This window comes from Argentina silus (genome assembly GCF_951799395.1).
Source record: "Argentina silus genome assembly, chromosome: 17".
NCBI lineage: Eukaryota > Metazoa > Chordata > Actinopteri > Argentiniformes > Argentinidae > Argentina > Argentina silus.
The window spans coordinates 257,602-266,602 of NC_139671.1; positions in this window are offsets into that span (position 1 = coordinate 257,602).

Genomic DNA, 9,001 nt, shown 5'->3' on the forward strand with positions numbered 1-9,001 from the left:
GGGGTCGTCTGTGAAGTACTTGATTTATTGATCAGTGTGGGGAACATTCCAGCAGATGTACATATTGAATGCCCATCCAACACTTTATACACACACACACACACACACACACACACACACACACACACACACACACACACACACACACACACACACAAACATGCGCACACACAAACACACATATACGCACACACAGACACACACACGCAGTCATACATTTTATACATGGAAAGAGTTGAACGTGGGCGAGGCCATCAGTCCATCAACCCTTCATTAAGGCTTGTCATACGTGACGTCTTGTCATACATGACGTCTTGTCATACGTGACGTCGCAGACGTCCACAACTCTGAACACGCACCTTATGTTTCCTAACGTTCGGGGTTCTACGATCCCACAATATATCCATTTTTTGAACTGGGATTTGAAACCTGGTTGCTTTTAAAAACCTGTTTGAGTCGACAACCTAAAGGAAAAGGCTTCTTCAGTCAGAGCACTCTTGTGTGTATGTCTGTATTTTGTATCGTGTGTATAAGATCTGTGTCATTGACTCTTTGGACATTTTGTCAGTAGACCTGGTATTCACTTAACTGTATTAACTTGTCTTTAAACATCGACGGTATCAAAGCACATTGTATAGAAACAACAAAAAAAAGGAAAAAATGGTATAAACAAACATAAAAAGGGTTACTTTGATGTCCAGTGGAAAAATACAATATCATGTGAGAACCCGGTCTGGGTGATGAACCACAGTACAGGTGACAGAACCCGGTCTGGGTGATGAACCACAGTACAGGTGACAGAACCCGGTCTGGGTGATGAACCACAGTACAGGTGACAGAACCCGGTCTGGGTGATGAACCACAGTACAGGTGACAGAACCCGGTCTGGGTGATGAACCACAGTACAGATGACAGAACCCGGTCTGGGTGATGAACCACAGTACAGGTGACAGAACCCGGTCTGGGTGATGAACCACAGTACAGATGACACATAAAACGGATTGTTGTTTTCAAATAAATACGAGTACGATAACAAGCATGTTCTCCACCGCCTCATTCTTTGTCTGAGTGACTGAGACATATATTTATATATATGTATATTTATTATATATATTTTTATATATGCATATATATATATATATATATATATATATATATATATATATATATATATATATATGGATATTTATATATGAATATCTATGATATATATTTATATATATATGGATATTTATTATATATATTTATATATATGGATATTTATGATATATATTTACATTGAGGACCTTACCCAGTTCTGAAGGTTTTGGTTAGGACCAAACAAAGGGTTCTGCATTTGTCCCTGTAGGGAAGACCTTAGAAAAACCCTTTAGGATTCCATGTTAGATGCTTTTGTGTTCCGTGTTCAACCCTTTGCACAGAGAATTCTAAACGGAACCAAAAGCGTTCTACATGGAACCCAGAAGGGTTCACCTGCAGTATATGGCAGACAAGATGCTCATGCTTTTAATGAGTACAACATGTCCCCATTCCTTCAACAGACAGTAGAACAGACTGTGGTTTAGCAGCAACAGCTAACATAACTAGCTACATTACGTGTATATATTGTAATCGAGACTGACACAACTAACTACATTATGTATCTGTTATAATCCACACTGACACAACTAACTACATTATGTGTCTGTGTTGTAATCCACACTGACACAACTAACTACATTATGTGTCTGTGTTGTAATCCACACTGACACAACTAACTACATTATGTGTCTGTGTTGTAATCCACGCTGACACAACTAGGTTGCCGTTATCTTCATTAATGTGTTATTGTGTCAATGTATTTGTCTTCGTACTTCACTTTGATTTCTATCTTATTATCTTTGGGGTATTTTTAATCTTGATTACTGTTTTATCTCTTTAAGTTTGAAACATGAAGCTGATGTCTGTTGTTCTCAGGGGATTTCAGTATGAGTCTCAGATCTGTTCTGGGTGTTATGTGAAGTTCTCAGTCCTGATGAATATTGCTGCTGACACATTCATATTGTTTATCCATCAAGGGTCCAGTGCCTTTAAAGGGGCAATCTGGGATTGGTACATCCATTTTGGGACTTTTAAAATAATGATATATAGCCATTGATGAAGGATAGAACTTAAACATGCCTTATGATAAGCATAGTTAACTGTCTTACCCCGATCAGCTGTTTAACTGTCTTACCCCCATCAGCTGTTTAACTGTCTTACCCCGATCAGCTGTTTAACTGTCTTACCCCCATCAGCTGTTTAACTGTCTTACCCCGATCAGCTGTTTAACTGTCTTACCCCGATCAGCTGTTTAACTGTCTTACCCCCATCAGCTGTTTAACTGTCTTACCCCCATCAGCTGTTTAACTGTCTTACCCCGATCAGCTGTTTAACTGTCTTACCCCCATCAGCTGTTTAACTGTCTTACCCCCATCAGCTGTTTCACTGTCTTACCCCCATCAGCTGTTTAACTGTCTTACCCCCATCAGCTGTAAGTGGTGAGGAGACACCAAATGCACATAATCATTGCAATAATGGAACCAATGTGCTCCACTGATCACATTTACAGTGATAGCAGTACAGATATATATGAACCTTTATTCATCAAGCAAGTCCCATTGAGGTTGAAAGACATCTTTTACAAGAGAAACCTGGTCAAAAGAGTTACGTCAACAACGTAAGATATGCTACGAGAGGGTTAGGGTTAGGGTTAGGGTTAGGGTTAGGGTTTTGGTTAGGGTTAGGGTTTTGGTTAGGGTTAGGGTTAGGGTTAGGGTTAGGGTTAGTGAATTTGGGTGACCTGTGTTAGAAGTTAGGCAGTATTAGGCACTAACTTCGAGTGGTTAAGGTTTGGGTAAGTTGTCAGGGGAAGGCATTAGCAAAAATTTGCATTAGGAACAATAATTACCAAATATTGTTGTCCTTGTCCATCGCTATTCCTGCCAGCAGTCTGCAGGTTGTTACTGGTTAGATGTACCTGCGGCAGGCTGGTGGTCCCAGCTGTGAGGGGATGTGAGATATATTCTCTTTCTCACACCTCCACCAGGGTGACAGCCGCTCCAGCGCCCGGCCGTCGCCCCAGGACACGGCTCTGTCACCCAGACACCTGCCACCTGCCTCGCCCCTGTCATATCTGGTCTCTGGTCGCGTGGCGTCTGCCCTTCCCTGCCTTTCTGTGTCCGACATCTCTCTGATGAACCCCGACCACGGCTACAGGAAGGGAGGGGCGGCTGCTTCTGGAGGCTAAACGTTCTGGGCCAGGTTTCTGGTCACGGATAGAGTACTGTTTCAATGGAGACATGGATAAAGCAATGTTCTGAGGTAAAGTACTGTTTCAATGGAGACTCTCCATTGAAGAAGCTTTTAATTCTTGGAGGGGGTCTACGCTGTGTCAAGGAAACCAGTCCACCCACAGGAGTGCACATTTCTGTCAAAGGCTTGATGATCGGTTCAGAAATGGCATCAGGTGTATTTCAGGGGAGGCTGGTAGAGGCTGAAATCGGAGGAGGGGCTCATTGTAATGCACGCAATGGAATAAGGGAACGGTGTTTGATGCCATTCCTCGTTCCATTCCATGCATTACAATGAGCCCATCCCCTGATTTCCACCTCCACCAGCCTCCACTGATGTGTTTGTGCTGGGTTCCAACAAAAATATGCAGTTTTGTGGGAATAGATTAACCGAGGATTAGAGTTGACAAACACTCCTCAAAAAGGATCACAGCTCTCCTGGAGGGTGAGGCTTGTACAGGAACTACCTTCTTTGTTTCATGTACCAGAAATGCAGCGTCCCTCCTGTCTCAAGTGCCACCACCGCCCCTTCCACCCTCTGAAGTATGAAGTATTGTGAAATGTTGATTTGGGCATCAGCGGGAGGCCTGTCTGCTGTCGTAGGGTTGGAGAGGGCTTGTTTCAGCATGCCACTAAAAATATCATTTCATAACAGGAGCCAGTTTTTTTGATAAACACACAGAAAGTACCGTAAGCTACTGTCTACGACCTTTCATGAGCAGAGAACACATGGAGTGTATGCTGCCCGTAGGCCTTGGAAACAAGCTGTTTCTGATTTCTCCTTTCTGCCCCCAACCTTCCTTAATTTACCCCTCTGACTGGTCTAGGGGAACACTGGTGTTGTACCACATTTAGGACTGGAATGAGGCTTTTTCGAGAGATATAACTTCGGTCTTCCACTCCTGGCTGGTCCTCAGGAAGTGGTGGTGTGTGTGTGTGTGTGTGGGGGGGGGGGGTATCCTTCCCTCTGAGAGTCTGCTGGGGTTTTTTGGTCTTTTTTTATTTTTCCGCTTAGAGACATCTGTTTGGAGGAGTAAACATCTTTCCATTTTTAGGTGCCAGGAAAAAAAAAAAGAGGGAAATTATCTAAAACCGTAGCCTCAAACTTTCCCCTGGTCGGTCCATGCGTCTTCAACACCCTGGGAGGTACATTCCCTCCTCTCTGAGTGGAGGGAGATCCTGGGTATGGGGTGGAGCTCCTGGGTTAGGATGTAGGTGGAGATCCTGGGTTGGAGGTGGAGGTCCTGGGTTAGGGTTGGAGGTCCTGGGTTAGGGGTGGAGCTCCTGGGCTAGGGGTGGAGGTCCTGGGTTGGAGGTGGAGGTCCTGGGTTAGGGTTGGAGGTGGAGATCCTGGGTTAGGGTTGGAAGTCCTGGGTTAGGGGTGGAGGTGGAGATCCTGGGTTAGGGTTGGAGGTCCTGGGTTAGGGTTGGAGGTCCTGGGTTAGGGGTGGAGGTGGAGGTCCTGGGTTAGGGGTGGAGGTCCTGGGTTAGGGTTGGAGGTCCTGGGTTAGGGGTGGAGGTGGAGGTCCTGGGTTAGGGGTGGAGGTCCTGGGTTAGGGTTGGAGGTGGAGGTCCTGGGTTACGGTTGGAGGTGGAGATCCTGGGTTAGGGTTGGAGGTCCTGGGTTAGGGGTGGAGGCGGAGGTCCTGGGTTAGGGTTGGAGGTCCTGGGTTAGGGTTGGAGGTCCTGGGTTAGGGGTGGAGGTGGAGGTCCTGGGTTAGGGGTGGAGGTCCTGGGTTAGGGTTGGAGGTGGAGGTCCTGGGTTACGGTTGGAGGTGGAGATCCTGGGTTAGGGTTGGAAGTCCTGGGTTAAGGGTGGAGGTGGAGGTCCTGGGTTAGGGTTGGAGGTCCTGGGTTAGGGTTGGAGGTGGAGGTCCTGGGTTAGGGTTGGAGGTCCTGGGTTAGGGTTGGAGGTCCTGGGTTAGGGGTGGAGGTGGAGGTCCTGGGTTAGGGTTCGAGGTCCTGGGTTGGAGGTGGAGGTCCTGGGTTAGGGGTGGAGGTCCTGGGTTAGGGGTGGAGGTTAGGGGTGGAGGTCCTGGGTTAGGGTTGGAGGTGGAGGTCCTGGGTTAGGATTGGAGGTCCTGGGTTAGGGTTGGAGGTCCTGGGTTAGGGGTGGAGGTCCTGGGTTATGGATGGAGGTCCTGGGTTAGGGTTGGAGGTCCTGGGTTGGAGGTGGAGGTCCTGGGTTAGGGGTGGAGGTCCTGGGTTAGGGTTGGAGGTCCTGGGTTAGGGGTGGAGGTGGATGTCCTGGGTTAGGGGTGAAGGTGGAGGTCCTGGGTTAGGGTTAGTCATGTCCCTGGGTTAGGGTTAGGGTTAGGGTTAGGGTTAGTCATGTCTCTGGGTTAGGGTTAGGGTTAGTCATGTCCCTGTCTTAGGGTTAGTCATGTCCCTGGGTTAGGGTTAGGGTTAGTCATGTCCCTGGGTTAGGGTTAGGGGTAGTCATGTCCCTGGGTTAGGGTTAGTCATGTCCCTAGGTTAGGGTTAGTCATTTCCCTGGGTTAGGGTTAGAGTTCGTCATGTCCCTGGGTTAGGGTTAGTCATGTCCCTGGGTTAGGGTTAGGGGTAGTCATGTCCCTGGGTTAGGGTTAGAGTTCATCATGTCCCTGGGTTAGGGTTAGAGTTCGTCATGTCCCTGGGTTAGGGTTAGTCATGTCCCTGGGTTAGGGTTAGGGTTCATCATGTCCCTGGGTTAGGGTTAGGGTTAGTCATGTCCCTGAGTTAGGGTTAGGGTTAGTCATGTCCCTGGGTTAGGGTTAGGGTTCATCATGTCCCTGGGTTAGGGTTAGGGTTCATCATGTCCCTGGGTTAGGGTTAGGGGTAGTCATGTCCCTGGGTTAGGGTTAGGGTTCATCATGTCCCTGGGTTAGGGTTAGGGTTCATCATGTCCCTGGGTTAGGGTTAGGGTTCATCATGTCCCTGGGTTAGGGGTAGTCATGTCCCTGGGTTAAGGGGTTCTTCCATAGATCAGTCCGCTGTGCCAGGTTCAGTTACCTCGCCCTGGTGAAGCAGAGGAGCCCAGAGCAGTAGAGAATGACCTCATACAGTAGAGAATGACCTCATACAGTAGAGAATGACCTCATACAGTAGAGAATGACCTCATACAGTAGACCTCATACAGTAGAGAATGACCTCATACAGTAGAGAATGACCTCATACAGTAGAGAATGACCTCATACAGTAGAGAATGACCTCATACAGACGGCTCGCTTCCGCAAGCTGGGAGGAACGATTAATGAGAGCGGTTTCATCCAGATCCTAGAGAAAGTCAGCAAACAGAACAAAAGATAATATGGTTCATATTAGCTCCCTAGATCACCTAAAGCCTCTACGAGGTTCATATTAGTTCCCTGGTTCACCTGAAGCCCTCTGTGGTTCAACCGAAGGATCTCTGGTTCATCTGTAGACTAACTTCTGCTTCTGGAAGAAGGCCTGGGGCTCTATTTTCTCCCGGACGTAGGTCCAAACACAGGTGAAATGACCACAGCGCTGTCATGCCTGCATGAGGGGTTTTCTAGTTCATATGTAGACTGACTGTTTTGCTGGCTGGTTTTGCTGGCTGGTTTTGCTGGCTGGTTTTGCTGGCTGGTTTTGCTGGCTGCTGGTGCTGAGAGGGACGTGAAGCGGTGAGCAGGCTCTGAAACATACTCCAATGTGTGACATCATAGCCCAGCTGGAAGCGGCGTTCCGTGGGAAACAGTCCTGTATATGCTGTAGATATAGACACACACACACACACACACACACACACACACACACACACACACACACACACACACACACACACACACACACACACACACACACACACACACACACACACACACTAGCTCAAGAGCAGCGAGGAAGTGTAGTTTAGTGTTTCAGGACTCTGGCATGTTGAGTGGGATATGAATCAAAACATAACCTTTCTCCATTTACTTATATCCTTTAGAAAATGTAATTCTATCAATGTGTTGATGCAGGACACACACACACACATACACACGCACATACACACGCACACACACACACACACACACACACACACACTTACATTTATGGCAGACAAAGTGGTATAGGGCGCTTTACCGCATATGTCCTAAGTCATTTTGTTGAGGAATGACGAGTCTGAGAACCCACAGCAGATTCCAGGCATGTCATAGTGGTATGTCGCCACCTGTTGGTGAGATGAAGAACTGCAGCGGTGGAAGTAATACAATTTGGAGGGAAAAGTAAAGGATGTATTATATTCATAGATACTGAACATGTCCTATGCTGGATCTGGACAGCACTGCAGATACATGGGTCTAGCACCTTACCTGCGTATTAAATACCACAGGACATATCTGTCCTTCTCATGAGGTAACCCAATGACAACAGAAGAAGAGCCGGTGTATTCCTGGGACAATCCCACATCCCTCCAATGTTGCCCAGAAGACATCATCACTACACTGACATGAACTCCAGTCATGTGTCCTGTTGTCTATTCTGTATTCACAGTAGTGTGGTGGGAGGCGGGCAAGGTGGGGAGGGAGGGAGGGAGGGAGGGAGGGAGGGAGGGAGGGGGAGCAGGAGTTATAAGGTGGGAAAGAGAGTGAGAGGGAGAGAGAGAGACAGACGGAGGTGTTTTTATTGACCAGGCTTGGCTGTCTACCAGGTGGCTGGAGGTCTCTGGCCCCGGGCATTAGCATCAGCATCAGCATCAGCTCACTCGCTGGGGGACCAGAACCACATATGGTCTTTATGGGAACTCTGAGCTAGCATTAGCTCGCTAGCTGGCTAGCCACATATGGTGTTCATGGCCACTCTGAGTCCTGACCAGAAGCAGATGCAGAGCCAGATAAGGACAGGCCTGGAGTCAGACTCATCCAGCGGTTTACTGTCATCGCTCACCATGTTTGTGAATCCAACACAATAGATTTCCATATCAATGTATGACTGATTATTATTGAGGCTCCATATCTGTAATGTGATATGAGTGGGACTCCTCTGGTGAGATCCAGGCATATTTCTATGTAAATGTGTGTGTGTGTGTGTGTGTGTGTGTGTGTGTGTGTGTGTGTGTGTGTGTGTGTGTCTTTGTATTTCAGAGAGGTGGTAGAATCTGCTGCACTCTTCCCCATCTTCTTCCTATGGAGTGACTATGACTCACTTCATACCCAACTGTGTGTGTGTGTGTGTGTGTGTGTGTGTGTGTGTGTGTGTGTGTGTGTGTGTGTGTGTGTGTGTGTGTGTGTGTGTGTGTGTGTGTGTTCCAGAGCTTCCGCCCACACACAGCCGTTGATGAACGAAAAACATGTTCTGGGCAAAAAGCTGTCGATTCCAGAACCAGAGGATGCAGATCCAGATCTGTCCTGCTCTTCTGTCTGTCCATACAGACACCTCTACACTGACAATGACTCCCACACAGAGACACAGACAGTCCTTATGTAGGATAGAGAAGGACTATATAGAGACAGAGACAGATGCTCATAGTTCCAATCCAGGGGAGGCTGGTGGAGGTAGAAATCGGAGGACGGGCTGATTGTAATGCATGGGATGGAAGGAGGAACGGTATGAAACACGTGTGAATGGAATGTTTGATCGCGTTCCTCATTCCATTCCTAGCCTGAGAGACTGAGAGACAAGCAGCAGGATGTACAGTACAGCATCGACTCCAGGAAATACCTATTTTTCAATGAAGATTATCGAATCTTTTTCCTGTTCCAATG